Here is a 23,261-nt window from a genome sequence, read left to right as displayed (position 1 = left end):
AGCTTCTTCATCTCCCGGTACCTACTGCAACCTACATCCTTCTGAATCTGCTTAGTGTATTCATCTCTTGGTCTCCCCCTACGATTTTTACCCTCCGCGCTGCCCTCCAATACTAAATTGGTGATCCCTTGATGCCTCAGAACTTGTCCTACCAACCGATCCCTTCTTCTGGTCAAGTTGTGCCACAAACTTTTCTTCTCCCCAATCCTATTCAATACTTCCTCATTATTTATGTGATCTACCCATTTAATCTTCAGCATTCTTCTGTAGCACCACATTTCGAAAGCTTCTATTCTCTTCTTGTCCAAACTATTTACCGACCATGTTTCACTTCCATACATGGCTACACTCCATACAAATACTTTCAGAAATGAATTCCTGACACTTAAATCTATACTCGATGTTAACAAATTTCTCTTCTTCAGAAACGCTTTCCTTGCCATTGCCAGTCTACATTTTATATCCTCTCTACTTCGACCATCATCAGTTATTTTTCTCCCCAAATAGCAAAACTCTTTTACTACTTAAAGTGTCTCATTTCCTAATCTAATACCCTCAACATCACCCGACTTAATTCGACTACATTCCATTATCCTTGTTTTGCTTTTGTTGATGTTCGTCTTATATCCTCCCTTCAAGACACCATCCATTCCGTTCAACTGCTCTGTCTCTGACAGAATTACAATGTCATCGGCGAACCTCAACGTTTTTATTTCTTCTCCATGGATTTTAATACCTACTCCGAATTTTTCTTTTGTTTCCTTTACTGCTTGCTCAATATACAGATTGAATAACATCGGGGAGAGGCTACAACCCTGTCTTACTCCCTTTCCAACCACTGCTTCCCTTTCATGTCCCTCGACTCTTATAACTGCCATCTGGTTTCTGTACAAATTGTAAATAGCCTTTCGCTCCCTGTATTTTACCCCTGCCACCTTTAGAATTTGAAAGAGAGTATTCCAGTCAACATTGTCAAAAGCTTTCTCTAAGTCTACAAATGCTAGAAACGTAGGTTTGCCTTTCCTTAATCTTTGTTCTAAGATAAGTCGTAAGGTCAGTATTGCCTCACGTGTTCCAGTATTTCTACGGAATCCAAACTGATCTTCCCCGAGGTCGGCTTCTAGTAGTTTTTCCATTCGTCTGTAAAGCTAACATATGAAAGTGATTAACATTGTAAAATCACAGGTCACTGTAGGCGCGAGAGAATCCACTGCAAATGAGAAATGATGGTACATTAAGAACAGGTGTAAACGGCAGGTTGTTGAATGTAACCATGCAAACGTGACTGAATTGCGAAGTGCAGGTGATGGATGTCAGTTTTTGGGATGGAGTTCCATGCCTGTTGCAGTTTGTCGGTCACTACACAGGCAGTTAATGCTGCATGTGGATGACGCTGGTTCTATCGTCTGGTGATGTTCCATATGTGCTAGACTGGAAACGGTTCTGGTGACTGAGCAGGCGAAGGCAACATGGCGACACTCCGTAGAGCATGTTGCGTTACTGAGCGTTATCCAGCTGGAAAACTCCTCCTGGAATGGGGTTCGCCTTCTGGAATGGGGTTCATGAATGGCAGCACAACAGGTTGCGTGGGATAACCAGGAGATTGCACCTGTTGTCTTAGGAAATCGCATCTCAGACAGTAACTCCAGGTGTAGATCCAGTGTGTCCAACACGCAGACAGGTTGGTTGCAGGTTCTCAACTGGCCTGCTTCTAATAAACACACGGCCGTCACTGGCACTGAGGCAGAACCAGTGTTTATCAGAAAAAAAGCAGCAGACCTCCGCCCTGCCCTCCGATGAGATCTCGTTTGACACCACTAGAGTCGCAACTGACTGGTTTTGGATCAGTGGATCGCACACTACAGGGCGTCTGACTCTGTGCTGGCCTTGAAGTACCAGATTTGTAACAGTTCGTTGTGTCACTGTGATACTGGCTATTGCTAATGTTGCTGTTGCAGATGCAGTTCGATGCGCCAGAGCCATATGCCGAACACGACGGTCTTCCCTGTCGGTAGTGACACGTAATCATCTGGAGTCCGGTCTTCTTGAGACAGTGCATTCTCGTGACCACCGCTGCCAGCAATCACGTACAGCGGCGTCATCCCTGCCAAGTATTCCTGCAATATCGCAGAAAACACATTCACCTTCTTGTTGCCGTACTACACGACCTCGTTCAAACTCAATGGTGTGTTAATAATGGCGCCTTTGTTGCCTTAAAGATATTACTGACTAACGTCACCTCACCACGTCCAATCTCCGCAACTAACGCTTACGACCGTTACGGCGCGTTTTTAAAGCGAACCTTATTTTCACCCTCATAGTGGCACTACTAGTGCTACTCTCATGCGACTTGCGCTAAATCTGAACAGATATCATCTTTCAGATGTAGTGGTACCCCTGACGAATTCTGCTTATACTGCACAACTTCTTTTTGGTACTGTGATTGTGTTTTCGTCTTTGTGTTTATAGGACTACGTATACAGCTTCTCTCACAGTATTCGTAACGTACAACGGCGCTGCTTCATGTCTCTTATCAATCCTACAACCTATAAGAAACTTATAAGTACAGTATAACAGACAATAATGGATGTTTCATCTTCCTGTCGAAAACGTCGTATTATCAGTTACTTCACATTTCTGTCATAATATCCGTGTCACTGACAACATCTGGTGTTTCTCTTGTCACTGTTTGCTGATATTTATTCTGAAAACTACAACATTCGCGCTAGCGGAATATTACATAAATATTCATACGATCATCGACTGAAGTACTCAACAAAAGACCTAGAATAGCAACTGCGGTGGTTTCTCGATTCCACAAATATACCAAAAACCTTTCTTCGATTATGAACGAAACCTGGCCAGTCCCTGATGACTTGCAGTATCGTGCACGGGTAATGACTAGAAAAAGCAATCTAGAACCACATACACACTCCCCAAGCCAACGCACTGTCCATGGTGGAGGATACGCTGTATCACTACTAGTCTTCTCCTTTCCTGTTCCACTCGCAGGCAGAGCGAGGGAAAAACGACTGTCTGTATGCCTCAGTATGAGCCCTAATTTCCCGTACCTTTTCTTAGTGGTCCCTACGCGAAATGTATATTGGCGGCAGTATCGTTCTGCAATCAGCTTCAAATGCCGGTTCTCTAAAGATTCTCAGTAGTGTTCTTAGAAATAAATGTCTTCTTCCCTCCAGCGATTCCTACTTGAGCTCCCGAAGCATATCCATTATACTTGCACGCTGATCGAACTTATCGGTAACAAATTTAGCAGCTCGCCTCTGGATTGCTTCGATGTCTTCTTTCAATCCGACCCGGTGCGGATCCCAAACACTTGAGCAACACTCAAGAATAGGCCCATGTGCAGTCTCCTTTACAGATGAACCATAACTTACTAAAATTCTCCCGATAAACTGAAGTCGATCATTCGCCTTCCCTACCACAATCCTCACATACTCGTTCCATTTCATATCGCTTCACAAAGTTACGCCCAGATATTGAACGACGTGACTGTGTGAAGCGAGACACTAAAAATGCTGTATCCGAACACTACGGCTTTGTTTTTCCTACTCATCCGCACTAACCTTTTCTACATTAAGAGCCAGTTGCCATTCATCACACCAACTAGAAATATTGTGTAGGTAATCTTGCATCATCCTACAGCCACCGATCTGCGACATCCTCCTGTACACCACAGCATCATCAGCGAACAACCGCAGATCGCTGTCCACCTCGTCCGCCAAATCATTTGCGTATATACGAGAGTCACTCCAAAACAAATGCACACTATTTTTTTTAAATCCATCTTTTACTCTACATGTTTGAAAATTTTGCAATGTGTAGATACATCCTTTAGGAACAATATTTTCATGTCCCTACATAATTTCCATCCCTCTCAACTAACTTACGCCATCTTGTTCCACGAAGAGAGGCTTTCAGTTTCCCAAAGAGATGATAGTCACATGGAGCAAGGTCAGGACTGTAAGGCGGGTGTTTCAGTGTCGTCCATCCAAGTTTTGTGTTCGCTTCCATGGTTGTTTGACTGACATGAGGCCGTGCATTGTCGTGCAACAGCAAAACATCCTGCTTTTGCCGATGTGGTCGAAGACAGTCCAGCTTGAAGTTTCTTCAGTGTCGTCACATATGCATCACAATTTATGGTGGTTCCACTTGGCATGATGTCCACAAGCAAGAGTCCTTCAGAATCGAAAAACACTGTAGCCATAACTTTTCCAGCAGAAGGTGTGATTTTGAATTTTTTTTCTTGGGTGAATTTGCACGATGCCACTACACTGATTGCCTCTTCGTCTCTGGTGAAAAATGATGCAGCGATGTTTCATCACGTGTCACAATTCTTCCAAGAAATTCATCTCCACCATTCTCGTAGTGTTCCATACGTTCGCTGCATACCGTTTTCCTTATTTCTTTGTGAGCCACTGTCAACATCCTGGGAACCCACCTGGCACAAACCTTTTTTAACTCCAACACTTTCAGTAGTTTGCAAAAACTTCCTTCCCCTATCCCAATGTAGCGTGACAATTCGTTCACTATGATGCGTCTGTCAGTAGTCACCAGTTCTTTAACTCTCTGCACATTGTCTGGAGTGTGTGCAGTACGAGGCCTGCCGCTGCGAGGACAATCCTCAAAATTGCTGGGCCCACTTTCATCACGTAGCCTGCTTGCCCACTGACTAACTGTACTGCGATCGACAGCAGCATCTCCATACACCTTTTCCAACCTCTTGCGGATGTTTCCCACTGTCTCGTTTTCACAGCACAGGAATTCTATGACAGCACGTTGCTTCTGACGAACGTCGAATGTAGCAGCCATCTTGAAGACATGCTGTGACGGTGCCACTCACGGGAATAGGTTGAACTAAGTTTGAAAACAAACGGTTAGGATGTATCTAAACACTGTAAAACTTTCACACATGCAGAATGAAAACTGTATTTTTGCAAAAATAGTGTACATTTCTTTTGGAGTGACCCTCGTAGAAGATAACAAGGGTCCCATCACACTTCTCTGTGGCACTCCTGATGTTACTGCTGTCTCCTATGAACACTCGCCGTTGAGGACAGCGTACTCGTTTCTATTACTTAAGAAGTCTTAGAGCCAGTCAAATATCTGGGAGCCCGTTCTGTATGCTCGTACCTTCGTTCTCAGTCTGCAGTGGGGTACCGTGTCGAATGCTTTTCAGAAATCTAGAAATAAGGAAGGAGCCTGTTGCCCTTTACCCACAGTTCGCAGCATATCATGTGAAAAAAGAGCAAGCTGCGTTTAGTACGAGCGATACTTTCTAAAACCGTGCTGATTCGTGGGCATGAGCTTTCTGGTTTCTACGAAATTTGTTATATTCGAACTAAGAATATCCTCTAGAATTCTGCAGCAAATCCATGTTAAGGATGTCGGTCTGCAAAATGTGCGTGGCCCATTCCTTTACCCTTCTCATATACAGGAGTCACTTGCACTTCTTTTACAGTCGCTTGGCACTTTGCGTTGCTCGAGAGATTCGTGATAAATGCAAAATATGTAAGTGGCCAGTGACATAGAGTACTGTTTGTAAAGCCGAACTGGGATTCCACCTGGACCTAGCGACTTACTTATTTTCAATTCTTTCAGTTGTTTCTCTACGCCAGGGATGTTTATTACTACGTCATCCATACGGAGCTCTGTGCAATGGTCAACCGGCGGTACGTTTGTACGATTCTCCTACGTGATCGATTTCTTAAACGTGCAATTTAAAACTTCAGCTTTCCTTTCGCTATCTTCTACTGCCAAACCAGACTGGTCAATGAGTAACTGGATGTGGTAGCCTTAGACCAGCTTAGCGACTTTACACAGGACCAGAATTTTTGCGGGTTCTCTGTCAGGTCTTTAGCCAAGGTATGACGGTGGTAGCTGTTGTATGCTTCGCGCATGGATCTTTTCACACATGCACGAATCTCTGCTAATCTTTGTCTGTCGTCATTTCCGAATCCTCATTTCAACCAAGAGGGCAACTGCCTTTTCTTCCTCAGCATTTTTCGAACTTCATTACTAAACCACGGTGGGTACTTTCCATTCTTAATCCACTTACTAGGTACATACTTGCCCAGACCACGATTTTACAATCTGTTTAAATTTTGCCCATCATTCCTCTATGTCCAACATTCTGGAACTAAGTGATTGCAGCTCATTGCCTGAGATGCCAACAACTGCTTATCTGCTCTTTTTAGCAGTAACACTCTCCTAGCCTTCCTGACTGATGTATTAGCTTTCGTAATCATAGTCGCTATGATGACGTCACGATCACTAACACCCGTCTCAATACTGACGCCATCGGTAAGGTCAGGCCTGTTCGTAGATATATCCATCACCTGAGGGCTGTCGAAGTAGCTGCTTAAGACAGTTTTCGGAAAACGTATTCAAAAGCACTTCACAAGACAGTCTGTCTGTACCCATGCAATGAATCCATACACATCCCAGTCTACACTCGGTACGTTAAAGTCTGAACCAACTAGTATTGCATGATCTGGGTATTTATATGACCATAGATTTTCTCTGAATGACTCTAGAAATGTTACAGCGTAGTCGGGTGGTCGGTAAAAACACCCAATAATTAATTTGGCTTCATCTAGATCTGTCATGCGCGACCAGATAACTTCACTCAGTTTCAACCTCGATAGGGACAATATTTTTGTCGACTGCACTGAACAATCCCACTTGTACAGGGTCTAATCAGTCTTTCTGTTAAACGTTACAAGACCCACTAAATATCTCAGAGCTTTTTACGCCGAGTTTCAGCCAGCCCTCAGTGCCGAGAATAATTTGAGGTTGAGAAATTTCCTGGGGGGCAGTAAATTCGGGAACTTGGTTACGAGTACTTCGACCATTTACTGATAAAATTTTTACAGTCGAACTGTGTTTACTCTGAATACAACCTGATTTCCCTATAAGCGTATCGACTGGCGAGTGTTCTTGAGAGTACCTCAGACTACCGCCTAGCCTAAACGAAAAAAGGAAACAACAGCGAGCCAAAACGAAAAGGGTATTGTGAACAAGGTTGACCTTCTAGAGCACTTCAGAAAAGTGGATAGTATACGAAACTGCATTCAATAAAACGGGCAATTTTCCTCCAAGTTCCGAAGAAGTTCCCAATGAAGCCCTCACAACAACTCCAAAAAGTTGTAACTCCTCGCATTAATAATAATGTTGAATCACCTTCCGAAGAAGACTGCAAGTTCTGGTTCTATTAGATATGATAGCATGCAACAACGATCCTCTCACTGCACAAGTTATAAAGAAACTACTAGCTGTAGGGTGAATCCGAACAACAAAGCCTCGCGTTAATCATTAGTTTAATATTTTTTCACATGTGCAAGGCATATACGGCTCACATACCTAATTCCGTGACATACATTATTTCGTGACAGCAGACACATTTTTGTGTTCTGAGGTAAGAGGCATTCTACACTGAGCCCGAACCTAAGTCAGCAATGGCTGGAATGTCTTCATACCGGAAAAACATTCTGACCGGGAATAGAGGCTGGGTGTGCGTTGTTGCTGGGCTTATTATGTAATACAAGTTTACTACTGTAAGTTGTTCAAGCGATCATTCAGACACTTGAATTTAGTTGTATTGGCTAAGGAACATACTTACGGTTTTAATCATCGGAGGTGGATTTAAATGCATGATTACTGGAATAATCGCTTAGAAAAACGGCAATGATCCTTCCGGTTTATGACCATTAAGACACAACAGTTCCAACTCTAAGCAAATAGCGAAGAAGGGAAACTGAAGCAAGCCAAAACAAAAAGGGTTGTTGAACAAGACTGACCTTCTGGAGCATTTCAGAAAAGCGAACAGTACACAAAGCTGCATTCAATAAACAGGCATTTTTTTCTTCAAGTTCCGAAGAAGTTCCCAATGAAGCACTCACACAGCTCCAGTGAGTCACAATTCCTCTGCGGAAGAAACGTGTAGGTCTATGCGTGATCGTAAAGGACTTTTCATTTCAGCAACAAGCCTCACACCATCAACTAATATTTTTCTAAGGGCATTAAATGTAATTTTATCAGCCGGCTGGGGTGGCCGAGCGGTTCTAGGCGCTACAGTCTGGAGCCGCGTGACCGCTACGGTCGCAGGTTCGAATCTTGCCTCGGGCATGGATGTGTGTGATGTCCTTAGGTTAGTTAGGTTTAAGTAGTTCTAAGTTCTAGGGGACTGATAACCTCAGAAGTTAAGTCCCATAGTGCTCAGCACCATTTGAACCATTTTTGTAATTTTATCCTAGACATTAACATCCCTATCCGGTGGAAATCAGGTGGAAGTTGTTACGGGTCTTTTAGACTCAGCAATGTTTGGCTCTCTGGACACCCACTAGTGCTGTACCCCTAGAAGCCAACCCTCCAGACCTCTGCTCCATAGAATTAACAGGAATTCGACGCGCAGCCTAAAGATTATCTCCTACCTGAAACTTCCTGGCAGATTAAAACTGTGTGCCGGGCCGAGACTCAAACTCGGGACCTTTGCTTTTCGCGAGCAAGTGCTCTACCAACTCAGCTACCCAAGCACGACTCGCGCCCCGTCCTCACACCTTCAATTCCGCCAGTACCTCGTCTCCTAGCTTCCTAACTTCGCAGAAGCTCTCCTGCATATCTTGCAGAAATATCACTCCTGGAAGAAAGGATATTGCGGAGACATGGCTTAGCCACAGCCTAGGGGATGTTTCCAGAATGAAATTCTCACTCTGCAGTGGAGTGTGCGCTCATATGAAACTTCCTAGCTGATTAAAACTGTGTGCCGAGCCGAGAACTCGGGACCTTTACCTTTTGCGGGCAAGTGCTCTCTACCAACTGAGCTAACCAGTTTTAATCTGCCAGGAGGTTTCATATCAGCGCACACTCCGCTGCAGAGTGAGAATTTCATTCTGGATATCTCCTACCTGTTTCAAAAACATCGCTCAACACCTACATTTCTATAAACGTTGGCTGCCATCATTTAAATCCATGTGGGAAAAATTCGAAAAGATCTCTGACAATTTAAATTTTGCAATATATTATTGCAAAACATATTTTGTTACATCCTTTGTAAATATCGTGTCCGCGCTTTTAAGTACGAGCCGTTCCTGATTCGGATTAATCCCATTAGAAGCTCATGGGCTCAAAGAATTGCTCCATCGTCATGTAGTTGAATAAATGCTCCATTTTTAACGGCTTCGAAGTAGACGTTACGCTGAGACAGTATTGTGAAGATATATTTTCTGATGCAGGACTGACGTTTTTCATGATTACCACTTAGTATCTGTGCTGAAGGTCAGATGAGATTTTATTGTAACATGTCATTTGACGTGGAAAAGCATTTAATACCTACAACAGAGTGAAAGAATTATGAGAAAATACTGAGCACAAAGACTCTCTCTGCAATATTTAGATAGAAAAACAGCAGTTACTGTTTTAACACCAGTTGTAATAACCGCAGAAAAGCCAGGTAATGCCACACATTATGACTGTAGCTCAAATAAACAGGGTTGGACGGGGCGCCCGTCATAACAGTTTATTGGAGTCGCTCCTCTTATCGAAACAATGAGCACTTTTCGATTATTGCACTTGTGAATCCAGCGAGCCGGTAATCCGTTGTGCAGGACAGCAGCTTTGCCACGTGTGTCCGCATTAAGCACAGCCCCGTTTGAGTTTCATTATTCAGAGCGGCCGTAATCCGGCGCAAAACGGATGATGGAGATGGGACTGGCACAGAAACGCAGGCGCCACGGCCGTGTTTAACAGCTCGGCACTGGCGCGTTACGACAGCCTACGCAGCTGGACCGCGCATTCATCCCTACCGACACACGCACTCAGACATTATACGCGTTTCCGTACAGTTGTAGCTTATTGCGCGAGCCCTGATGACGTATTTCGTATTTCCCGGCGAAGGGGCCGGTATTAGCATTTAATAGGTCTATCGTCAACACAAAAAGCATTGTCACGTAGCTGCTGACGACTTGATTTTAAAACCTAAATAATAAAGCTGTCAGAAACATTACTAACATTTTATGAGACAGAAGTAGTTACGCCGATTACGCATAAAAGACTGTCTGCCTACATGTGAATATATATGCTTCTGTTTCTGTCTCTTCTTTCTGTGTGTCTCTGAACCTTTCTCCCACTCCCCCCCTCGTTAGCAGTTCCCTATCCCCCTCTCACTCCCCGCCCCCTCTCCCTCTCTCTCTCTCTCTCTCTCTCTCTCTCTCTCTCTCTCTCTAAGCCACTATATCTAGCTCTCTCTCTCTCGCTCTCTATCTTCCAAACTCTCTACATTCCTCTTCACTTCTCATTCTGTTGTAACGCAGGATTTCGGTAGAGTTCGAGCTGGGTGTTTGGAGGCCGCGACTTACTTTGACAAACGGCGTGTATTGAACAAAGATACCTTCCAATACAGTAAACAAACTAGCAGTTTAACACACTAAATTCAAATATATGGGCCAGTTATAGTTCCTGAAGCTTTGGCTTCAAATATGGTTCAAATGGCTCTGAGCACTATGGGACTTAACTTCTGAGGTCATCAGTCCCCTAGATCTTAGAACTACTTACACCTAACTAACCTAAGGACATCACACACATCCATGCCCGAGGCAGGATTCGAACGTGTGACCGTAGCGGTCGCGCGGTTCCAGACTGTAGCGCCTAGAACCGCTCGGTCACACAGGCCGGCTGAAGCTTTGGGCATTAGGACATCACAAAAATTTAATTAAAATGTATTCAGTATAATAATTTAAAAAATTTGAAATTAACCACACCTCAGTAACAATGAAATGGAGGCAATAATAAGAACACAAACATTTAACCATTTTTAGACTCTTGGCCCGAAAATACACTACTGGCGATTAAAATTGGTCCACCACGATGATGACGTGCTACAGACGTGAAAATTAACCGTCGGGAAGAAGATGCTATGCTATGCAAATGATTAGCTTTTCAGAGCATTCACACAATGTTGGCGCCAGTGGTGACACCTACAACCTGCTGACATCAGGAAAGTTTCCATCCGATTTCTCATACACAAACAGCAGTTGACCGGCGTTGAATGGTGAAACGTTGTGATGCCTCGTGTAAGGAGGAGAAATGCATACCGTCACGTTTCCGACTTTGATATAGGTCGGATTGTAGCCTATCGCGATTGCGGTTTATCGTATCGCGACATTGCTGCCCGCGTAGGTCGAGATCCAATGACTGTTAGCAGAATATGGAATCGGTGGTTTCACGAGGGTAATACGGAACGCCGTGCTGGATCTCAACGGCCTCGTATCACTATCAGCCAAGATAACAGGCATCTTATACGCATGGCTGTAGCGGATCGTGCAGCCACGTCTCGATCCCTGAGTCAACAGATGGGGACGTTTGCAAGACAACAACCATCTGCACGAACAGTTCGACAACGTTTGCAGCAGCATGGACTATCAGCTCGGAGACCATGGCTGCAGTTACCCTTGACAGACAGGAGCGCCTGCGATGGCGTACTCAACGACGACTTGGGTGCACGAATGGCAAAACGTCATTTTTTCGGATGAATCCAGGTTCTGTTTACAGCATCATGATGGTCGCATCCGTGTTTGGCGACATCGCTGTGAACGCACATTGGAAGCGTATATTCGTCATCGCCAAACTGGCTAATCACCCGGCGTCATGGTATGGAGTGCCATTGGTTACACGTCTCGGTCACCTCTTCTTCGCATTGACGGCACTTTGAACAGTGGACGTTACATTTCAGATGTGTTACGAGCCGTGTCTCTACCCGTCATTCGATCCCTGCGAAACCCTACATTTCAGTAGGATAATGCACGACCGCATGTTACAGGTCCTGTACGGGCCTTTCTGGATACAGAAAATGTTTGACTGCTGCCTTGGCCAGCACATTCTCTAGATCTCTCACCAATTGAAAACTTCTGGTCAATGGTTGCCGAGCAACTGGCTCGTCACAATAAGCCAGTCACTACTCTTGATGAACTGTGGTATCGTGTTGAAGCTGCATGGGCAGGTGTACTTGTTCACGCTATCCAAGCTCTGTTCGACTAAGTGCCCAGGCGTATCAAGGCCGTTATTACGGCCAGATCTGGTTGTTCTGCGTACTGATCTCTCAGCATCCATGCACCCAAATTGCGTGAAAATGTAATCACATATCCGTTCTAGTATAATATATTTGTCCAATGAATATCCGTTTATCATCAGCGTTTCTTCTTGGTGTAGCAATTTTAATGGCCAGTAGTGCACATCTGATGACACAGTCATTGTCGGTCCAATACGACATTCGTGAGATAAACCTGGAGCTGGAATTTTTCTGTTTTTCATCAGTCTTATGACTGGTTTGATGTTTGATGCAGCCCGCCATGAACTTCTCTGCTTTGCCAATCTCTTCGGCTCAGAGTAGCACTTGTAACCTACGTCCTCAATTATCTGCTGGATATATTCCAACCTCTGTCTTCCTCTACAGTTTTTGCCCTCTACAGCTTCCTCTACTACCATGGAAGTCAGTCCCTGATGTCTTAACAGAAGTCCTATGAGCCTGTCGCTTCTCCTTGTCAGTGTTGTCCACATATAGCTTTCCTCTCCAATTCTGCCCAGATCCTATCCATTTCTTACCATATCAATCCACCTAATTTTCAACATTCGTCTGTAGCACAACATCTCAAACGCTTCGATTCTCTTCTGTTTCGGTTTTCCCAACGTCCATGTTTCACTAACATACAATGCTGTGCTCCGAAAGTATATTCTCAGAAATTTCTTCCTCAGATTAAGTCCTATGTTTGACACTAGTAGACTTCTTTTGGCCAGGAATGCCCTTTTTGATAGTACTAGTCTGCTTTTGATGTCCGTCTTGCTCCGTCCGTCATTGGTTGTTTTGCTGCCCAGTTAGCCGAATTCCTCAACATCATCTACCTCGTGAGCATTAATCCTGACGTTAAGTTTCTCGCTGTTCTCATTTTTGCTACTTCTCATTACTTTCGTCTGTCTTCGATTTACTCTCAATTCGTATTCTGTACGCATTAGACTGTTCACACAATTCAGCAGATCATGTAATTCTTCACTTTAACTCACGACAGTACTGTCATCAGCGAATCGTACTATTGATATCCTTTCACCTTGTATTTTAATTCCACTCCTGAACCTTTCTTTTATTACCATCATTGCTTCTTCGATGTACAGATTGAACAGTAGGGGCGAAAGACCACATATCTGTCTTACACGCTTTTTAATCGGAGCACTTCGTTCTTGGTTATCCACTCTTGTTATTCCCTCTTGCTTCTTGTACATATTGTATGTTACCCGTCTCTCCCTATAGCTTATCCCTATTTTTCTCAGAATTTCGAAAATATTGTACCATTTTACATTGTCGAATGTTTTTTGTAGGTCGACCAATCCTATGAAGTGTCTTCATTTTTATTTAGTCTTGTTTCCATTATCAATCTCAACGTCAGAATTGCTCCTCTGGTGTCTTTACCTTTCCTAACGCCAAACTGATCGTCATCTCACACATCCTCAATTTTCTTTTCCATTCTTTTGTATATTATTCTTCTCAGCATCTTGGATGCATGACCCATTAAGCTGATTATGCAATAATTCACGCACTTGTTAACGCTCGCAGTCTTCGGAACTGAGTGGATGATATTTTTCCGAAAGTCAGATGATATGTCACCAGACTCATACATTCTACACATCAACGTCAATAGTCGTTTTGTTACCACTTCCCCTAATGATTTTAGAAATTCTGATGGAATGATATCGATCCCATCTGACTTATTTAATCTTAAGTCCTCAAAAGCTGTCTTAAAATCTGATTATAATACTAAATCCCGAATCCCTTCTAAATCAATTCCTGCTTCTTCCTCTATCACATCAGACAAATCTTCCCCCTCACAGAGGTCTTCAGTGTACTCTTTCCACCTTCCCGCTCTCTCCTCTGCGTTTAACAATGGAATTTTGGTTGCACTCTTAATGTTACCACCTTTGCTTTTAATTTCACCGAAAGTTCTTTTGAATTTCCTATGAGTCATTCCTTCCGACTATCATTTCTTTTTCGATTTGTTAATATTTCTCATGCTGCCACTTCGCCTTAACTTCCCTACACTTCCTATTTGTTTCGTTCCTCGGCGACTTGTATTTATGCATTCCTGAATTTCCCCGAACACTTTTGTACTTCCTTCTTTGATCAATCAGTTGACGTATTTCTTCTATTACCCATGGTTTCTTTGCAGTTACCTTCTTTGTACCTATGTTTTTCTTTCCAGCTTCTGTGATTGTTCTTTTTCAGATATGTCGATTCCTCCTCAACTGTACTGCCTACTGGACTATTGGTTATTGCTGTATCTACAGCTTTAGAGAACTTCAAGTGTATCTCGTCATTCCTTAGTACTTCTGTATCCAATTTCTTTGCGTATTGATTCTTCATGACTAATGTCTTAAATTTCACCCTACTGTTCATCACTACTACATTGCGATCTGAGTCTGCATCTGCTCCTGGGTTCGCCTTACAACCAGCATCTGATTTCTGAATCTTTGTCTGACCATGGTGTAATCTGACTGAAATCTTCCCGTATCACCCGGCCTTTTCCAAGTATATCTCCTCTCTTGTGATTCTTGAACAGATTATTTGCTATTACTAGGGTTATACTGTGTGAAAAATACAGATGTTACTTTCTGAATCTGCTTCCACATCACCTGAGTGGCAGGATGTAAGCAAGTGAAAGGAGACGTGTAAGGGTCGTCAACTCCTAGGCTGGAAACCTCTAATGTTTGTTTGGATTAAGGCCGACGATCTTGTGTGGTGTAGCCCGACGCAATAAAGAGTATTAAACATTACTTCATATGTTTCTAGGAGTCTCGCCGCCATATCTTCGTGGTGGCTGGCGGGTCAGCAAGCCGGCGAACAATCCCGTGAATCCAGTGGCTGGCTCAAGTTGCCTGTATCTTCTAGTACGCGGATTGCCACCTGTAGTGCGGTAGGCGCACACCGTAACCTCCGCTCAGCGATGGCAATGACCATGGCAGATATGTTTTATGTCTCGCACGCCATTCTGGGACTACCGTGTCTCTCCCGTCCCCTGAGATGGAGTGCGACGCTGGATGACGTGAGGTCATGCTGAACGCTGGTACTGGCCTGGAGGTTCGGTAGGCTGTCTGACCCAAGCGATGCTGGAGTTTAGAGCAATTTGTGCCCCAGGCGTGGAACAGTGTTGGTAGGACTCTGGAGCAACCATCAGTGGTGGAAATGGAGGCTAACTTCTGTCATCTGTGGCTCTCATAAGGCAGCACGAGTGTGACCAGTACTGGAACAGTCTCATACATAAGATGTTACAATTCAATAATCAGATAATCAATTGCGAACAACGTGAACGCCATCAATCCTAATGATCACCTGAGTCTAGGCTAGCGAGGTGGGGTACTTATGGCATCGAAGAGTGGCTTTGATTTTTGAAGTCATTTGTCATGACCGAATCAATACTCTTCTTTAAGAATTGTCAGCTTTTCTCCTGTTCTGTTACATTTGGTTAACCAATTTGTTTCAGTGTCTTAATTGCTTTGTCAAACCCCTAGTGGGTGTTTTTGCGTCCTCCTCAGCGATTCTTACATGATGTTAAAAGAGTAACGGAGGCAATTGGGTCTACACTCAATTGCCTCCTTTTCCACTGAGCTCGCTTGCACACACAAATACAGAAGTGCTGATGTTACACTCTTTGTGACTGACTAACCATGCCAAAATGTTAATAACTGGTGGCTGGCATGTGTCGATACTTCCATGTGCTTCAGCAATTCCCTTCTGTTCGACCTCAGAAAATTTCACGTTCCCATTCCCTTACTTTCTTGATGTGAAACGGAACGTTTGACGCCCATTGCCTCTGGCCATATAAAGGAATTTAACATGTAAGCAAAGGTAGGAGACGAGATACTGGCAGAAGTAAAGCTGTGAGACCGGGCGTGAGTCGTGCTTCGGTAGCTCAGTTGGTAGAGCACTTGCCCGCGAAAGGAAAAGGTCCCGAGTTAGAGTCTCGGTCGGGCACACAGTTTTAATCTGCCAGGAAGTTTCAGTCTCTCTATGTTCATCTTTTCAGCGATGGTTGTGGGACTCGGATGTTAGATACAGGATGGCAAATGAAACACCTTTCAGCAGTCTGGTTTCGAAACTTATTTTATGTGGCTACCATTTTCGGCAATTTATTACGCCATCTTCAGGCACCTGGCTAGCATGTAGCAAGCTTCCATCTCGGTTCTGAGATGGCAGATGCTTATGTGCTGTACGTGTTCCTTCACGTTTCCACTCCACATCACATCGGAAACAGTGTACCTAGGGATGTTTAGGAGTGTCGAAATCTCGCTTACAGACGTATGATACAAGTGGCACACAATCACCTGACCACGTTCGAAGTCGGTGAGTTCCACGGGGCGCCCCATTCTGCTCTCTCACGATGTATAATGACTACTGATGTCTCTGATGTGCAGTACCTGGCAGTAGCTGGGCGCACAATGCGCCTAATATGAAAAACATATGTTTTTGGGGGTGTAGCCAGACGCAATAAACAGTATTAAACATTACTTCATTTGTTTCTATGAGTCTCGCCGCCATATCTTCAGCGGTGGCTGGTTAGCAAGCCGGCGAGCAATCCCCTGAACTAAGTGGCTGGCTCAACTTGCATGTATATCTTCAAACGACAAAAGTTATTAATATGTAACACTGAACACAACACTGAAGAACATTACCTTTGTTCCCAAAATCATTTTCAATGCACCTCTCAAAAACAATTGCTCTGTGCAGTAAGAAAAAAATACGCTTCACACGCTTGACACATTACTTCGGCTTTTGCTTCACCCACTCTTCTTACAACGCACTCCATTTTTTGTGATGATGCTTTTCCTCCTCTTTGGTGTACCACTGCCAGCGCTTCTATACCGTTTCCTTGCATCCTCGCCATTACTATCTGTGTAACTGGAAGTATCATTGTCTTTTTCTGAAAATTCCTCTGCCAGAGCTATACTGAAACCCATGAGCTGCTGAACATTCTTTCTGGGCTCATTTAATTTAATCTTGTCCATCCCATGCAACAACTGTTAAATCAAGAAAATGGAAAACAGTTCTTACGGTTCGCTTTTTTTGTTTGATTGTTGAACCTGTAGTAGCTAATCATTCTGTCAGTGTGGTGTGTCCCTTCCATGTTGAAGATGTTTTGAGATACGACTGAAGGTCTTGGGACGTAAATGTATTGTTTCTCCTCCTTTGACCATCGTTTGCATGTGACCTCAAATTACACACCAAGTTCAGTGAATGCCATCAAAATAGGCTTCTGGTTGTGCCATTTTATTTCACACAATAAATCATCTTGGCTTGCTGACTGGTCAGAAGTCTCACTGGGTACTTTGCTTAAAATTTTGTCTGCTGTGAGATGTACCGCTGCTGGTACTCGAGATTCCACAGTTGTTCCTGAAGCTGCAATGGCTTTTTCTGCTAGGATCTCCTGTAGAGACAATGAAGAGCAACACATATCAAAGAAGATATATGAAGCTTTCCTGATCGTTTCACGTAGTCCCTGTACTGCAGATGCTCCATCACTCTGTTTATTTGTATCTGTAGAACTAGTAAATGTTTCTTTTCCTTAGTACACCTCAAAATCCGTAAGTAACCATGAAGAAGAAGTCAAAACAAAATTCTTTAATCCTTGTGGATTTGGTTGCCTCGAACAAATTGTTTAACTGCGCAGACACTTGTAAACGGTATAACTTGTTCGTCAAAGACCAACATTGTTTCTCGAAGCAATTTAGGCACTCTGCTTTCACTCCGTTCATTTGGGATCTAACTTTCCAAAGGTCATATTCCTTTTTCTCTTCTTCTAAGATTACTTCTGATAGTAAAATATCTATTTTGCCCAGTACATTCTTATTCTGGGGTATCGAAGGTAAGAAATTAGTACGCTGGCTGCTAAAGACAAATTCATGTTGTTGAGATTCAACTGCAGTGATTTGCCAGCATTTTAACAAACCTCATGTTGGTAAATTCAATCATTTTCCTTACGTCATCAACATCAAAATACTGTGAAAAATAGGCCCTTGCTGCCGACGTCTTTCGCAAATGAAATGTGACCTCGACTACAGAGGTAGGGATACTGACACCATCAAACCCGAAATTAATAAAAAGTCTATTGTAGTAAAACTGGAAATATTGGCTAACAGAGAAATCCCACTCCACTTAAAATAAACAGTGAGTTTAATTCTAAGAACATACCTCCCATATTTTTGCCAAAATTTCCTCCCAGCATTTCCAGTTTCCATCACATCACCTATACCGTTAGTATCATCACCCTCATCACTTGACGAATCATCTTTATGTAGTTGCTCTTGATGTTTTCTACTGATGGCTATTGTCTACAAGATCATCTTTCTTAACGTCGCTAAAACCGTCCAAGTCAGAAAATTCTCCATTCACCAATAAATCCAGTATCTGTTCATCTGCAAGGTCCTCTCTTCCTAGTAAAACAAATCACGTATTTTAAATATGCATATGAATAAGAACTGCAATGCTCTACAATATTTTTCAACTTTTTCACACAATTTGAAGAAGTTTTAGTTCATGTGAGGATGTGCTTTGTTAGCACAAAATCCCATTGTCCATTAAAATGGACATCAAAATCTCAAAAAGATAAGCAGCCGAAAATCGTATTCAATGATGTTGGTAAATTCATTTAAGTGTTTTAGAAACATTTAAACTATATTTTAAGCATTAATATTGGCCTGTGATTTGTTTAAAAGAAGTTATTTCCTAATAAAGCACACACAATTCCACCTGTCGTGTTTCACTTCCACAGCTATTACTAACACAGAAGCTCAGTTCTTCATGTAATATGCACAAGCTCCAACAGATGGAAACTCCAGACAGTTTGCTTTGTTGAACAATGGATTGTGCTTAGCAAAAACTTGTATCTACAAAACGGCAGCACAAAATTTAAACGTCAGTTTTAATGGACGTGGGGTCCCAAGAGGAAAATATTGATTAAAATGCAAAAGAGAAGGAAATGAAGATTAAGTGGTTGCTGAGTGATGGGAGAGTGGTGAGAAGTGGGGAACCAGCCTTTCATTAATAATTTGTTGGAAAACTTTCTTGCATGTTTACTGTAAAGGACGTCGGAACTGCCACCCCAGCTCCACATTCCCAGGAACGAACTATCCGGCAGGCTGATGTCAATAAGAGGCATAACCCAGCATCCGTTGAGAATCCAGGCAAAATTGAGTGTATAATAGTCAGTATTGCGTTGTATACATTCAGGACTGATGTGTTTGTACTTGTGCCTGTCTAAGGTTATTGCATTTTTATAGGCTGTAACAAAGTCTGATATTGCGAAATGCAGTGCCCGTAATGTTACTACAAAATGAACTGACCTGTAGGTGTGCTTACTTTATCTGCGTAGAGTGCGGTCCTTAAATCGCAACCTGAAACGAAGGCAAGTATTTATTCCTTTAATAAGTACTGTGTTCAATTGTTTTGTTAGCTGAATCACCGGAACATTTTTAAAGCAGTCAGATGACAAATGTAGGGGCCTAGTTATAATTCTTAGACTGGTAACTAAATCTTCCAAAGGAATTTTTCATTTAGACCCCTTAGAGCGTTGCTTCACTCGAGCCATGATGTACAAACTAGATTAAAACTCAACTTAAGCGCTCGAGGCTGGAAGCAATCTTAAATAACACTTTAATAAATTCAGATCTCATATTCAGAACGGGAGGCGCTACAAAGTATTACAATTTCTTAACGACTGAGCCTAACTTGATCATGCAATCAACGCAGTGAAAATGAGGGCTGACTTAACCCTATGGGAAAACTGTAAACTTTTGGACTCTGCACATGCTGAGTGTAAAATGAATACCCCGCTCAGCCCACGATTGTCTTCACCGTTATCATACGCTTCTTGCTCATCATTGTGTCGATGACCGCGTTTAGAACACTGCTGATCCGTGGATGCATACGGATCTCATACAGCATGTTATTCCAAACATGACTCTGAGCTTAGAATATATTCTATGACAGATACACGGAGCTACGGAGTCAGCGTGACTGAACAACGACGGAAGGGTACCGAGTTCAATTCTCGGCCGCATCGGGCGTTGTGTTGTCCTCAAGCCATTTCCCCATCACGGACGCGCAAGTCGCCCACGTAAAAAGACTTGCACCCAGTGACGAGCCGCCACACGACGGGGAAAAAGAGCTACACAGCTAAAGCCCCAGAAATTGTAAGAACACACTGTGCAACTGGAGTTTGTAAACGAAGAGCAGCATCGGATTTGGGCTATCTGCAGGCTCTTGCATCACGTACGCCAGCCTTTTAGTTTGTCTAATTACCTTTAATTTTATTGCAGAGTTCAGTGTGTCCACCTGCTGGTGATGATGGTTGTGATGGTGGCGGTCGTTGTGGTGTTGTCGTCGTCGTCCCGCTCTTCTCAGGTGTTGGCAAATTGACTTTTATTTAACTTTGCAGCCGAATGCCCTCCCTATAGCAGCAATCGACACTTATGGATAGAATGATCCTTGCACCACCGCACTTTATTCTGACAAGTGCGAGAATTATCACACAATCAGCTTAACAGCTCATGCATCGAAGCTGCTTACAAGAATGATATACAGAAGAATGGAAAAGAAAATTGAGAATGCGCTAGGTGGCGATCAGTTTGGCTTTAGGAAAAGTAAAGGGACGAGAGAGGCAATTCTGACGTTGCGGCTAATAATGGAAGCAAGGCTAAAGAAAAATCAAGACACTTTCATAGGATTTGTCGACCTGGAAAAAGTGTTCGACAATATAAAATGGTGCAAGCTGTTCGAGATTCTGAAAAAAGTAGGGGTAAGCTATAGGGAGAGACGGATCATATACAATATGTACAACAACCAAGAGGGAATAATAAGAGTGCACGATCAAGAACGAAGTGCTCATATTAAGAAGGGTGTAAGACAAGGCTGTAGCCTTTCGCCCCTACTCTTGAATCTGTACATCAAGGAAGCAATGATGGAAATAAAAGAAAGGTTCAGTAGTGGAATTAAAATACAAGGTGAAAGGATATCAATGATACGATTCGCTGATGACATTGTTATCCTGAGTGAAAGTGAAGAAGAATTAAATGATCTGCTGAATGGAATGAACAGTCTCACGAGTACACAGTATGGTTTGAGAGTAAATCGGAGAAAGACGAAGGTAATGAGAAGTAGTAGAAATGAGAACAGCGAGAAACTTAACATCAGGATTGATGGTCACGAAGTCATTGAAGTTAAGGATTTCTGCTACCTAGGCAGTAAAATAACCAATGACGGACGGAGCAAGGAGGACATCAAAAGCAGACTCGCTATGACAAAAAAGGCATTTCTGGCCAAGAGAAGTCTACTAATATCAAATACCGGCTTTAATGTGAGGAAGAAATTTCTGAGGATGTACGTCTGGAGTACAGCATTGTATGGTAGTGAGATATGGACTGTGGGAAAACCGGAACAGAAGAGAATCGAAGCATTTGAGATGTGGTGCTATAGACGAATGTTGAAAATTAGGTGGACTGATAAGGTAAGGAGTGAGGAGGTTCTACGCAGAATCGGAGAGGAAAGGAATATGTGGAAAACACTGATAAGGAGAAGGGACAGGATGATAGGACATCTGCTAAGACATGAGGGACTTCCATGGTACTAGAGGGAGCTGTAGAGGGCAAAAACTGTAGAGGAAGACAGAGATTGGAATACGTCAAGCAAATAATTGAGGACGTAGGTTGCAAGTGCTACTCTGAGATGAAGAGGTTAGCACAGGAAAGGAATTCGTGGCGGGCCGCATCAAACCAGTCAGTAGACTGATGACCAAAAAAAAAAAAAAATTCTGAGTGTGATCATATTGAAACCGTTAGAGTACCGTATTGTCTGAAGCAAAAAGTGGGGACCAGCCCAGCATTTGTCTCAACGAGCGAGTGAAATCGCCTAAAAACCACACTCGAGCTGACTTGCGCAACGGCCAAGGCCGTCGATTAGCCGCGCGTATACAGTCGGGATCTGGGTTACCTCCCAGTCTCGCAGGATAGCGCAATGTGCGTTACGCTGCACTATCAGGTCTGCCTGTGTACTGTACTGATTTATTATGCTTCATGTGGTACCCGCAGTTAGGTGCTGCAGTACTTAATTTCTTTTCTGCCACCTATTTTCCAGTAAAAATTCCTTTTTGTGGTTGTTGACACCGTAAATTTGAGCAAACAGCAAAGCTTTTAATAAACTCTCCTCCTTGGTTACTCCACAGTATATAACATATGCCGATGCCTCTCTTCTGTACCGTTACCTTTCGTGTTGGCTTCCGTCAGTCCCAAACCATGTAGAGTCTAACTCTTGAAGTTCCCTTCGCAATTTCACAAACATTTCCAGTGTCAACGATCAAAATCCGTTTTCGTGCCAAGTTTTGTTCACCATATGATGCGTCTAGTTCATTGACTACATCGCCAAAATATAGATTTTTCAAAATTTTTCAGTTACGAAACGGCGCGTCCGACACACCAGCTTCAATCTTCAGGGACCATACAAGGTTTTCTTCTATTACAATATTTGTCTTTGAGAACCCTGGAGGCTTATATCCGCTTTTTGTTTTGCTCACCTATTTTTGAGACTACTATTCATTATGAATCTCATCTGCACTGTAACGTATTGTCCAGCATCCACTTCTGATCCTGATCAGGGACCCATACAGGGTGCCATAATTCGTGCCAGATGAGCTCTCTCTCTCTCTCTCTCTCTCTCTCTCTCCCTCTCTCTCTCTCTCTCTCTCTCTCTCTCTCGAAGCTCTTCTTTCCACATTTAAAAATGCCATGGTGATATTATCGACCCTGCTACATTACTGCTCTCTATATCCATTTCTCCAGTCGGTCAACCACACGTGTTCCTCGAGTAACGTAGTATGGCACGGACAATGAGTGACTGAAAGCCGTCAGTTATAAACGTCTTTCATGTTATGTATCAGGGCGTGAGTTGCGAATGACGTCACTGAAAGATTCTATATTCAATGCTCTCGTCTGCTAGAGAAGTCTCATCTGTTGTTGAGCAAGGAAAAAGCATGTCCTTCAATCTGTACTTTGAGTGCGGAGCCTTACGAGCTAGTCAGGTCGCCCGGAGCAGAGATCTCAAGATCGATAGGGCCCTTTGGACAGGCGGACACCCTACCCTTTCCCATGGTTGATGGCTGTTAGCATCGTACTGCTGGTGTATTACTGAGATGAGCGTTCGTAAGCTGCAGCTTACT

The sequence above is a fragment of the Schistocerca serialis genome, chromosome 7 (assembly GCF_023864345.2).
Source record: "Schistocerca serialis cubense isolate TAMUIC-IGC-003099 chromosome 7, iqSchSeri2.2, whole genome shotgun sequence".
Taxonomy (NCBI): Eukaryota; Metazoa; Arthropoda; class Insecta; order Orthoptera; family Acrididae; genus Schistocerca; species Schistocerca serialis.
The sequence above is the reverse complement of the archived record's forward strand: the minus strand, read 5'-3'. Positions refer to the sequence as shown.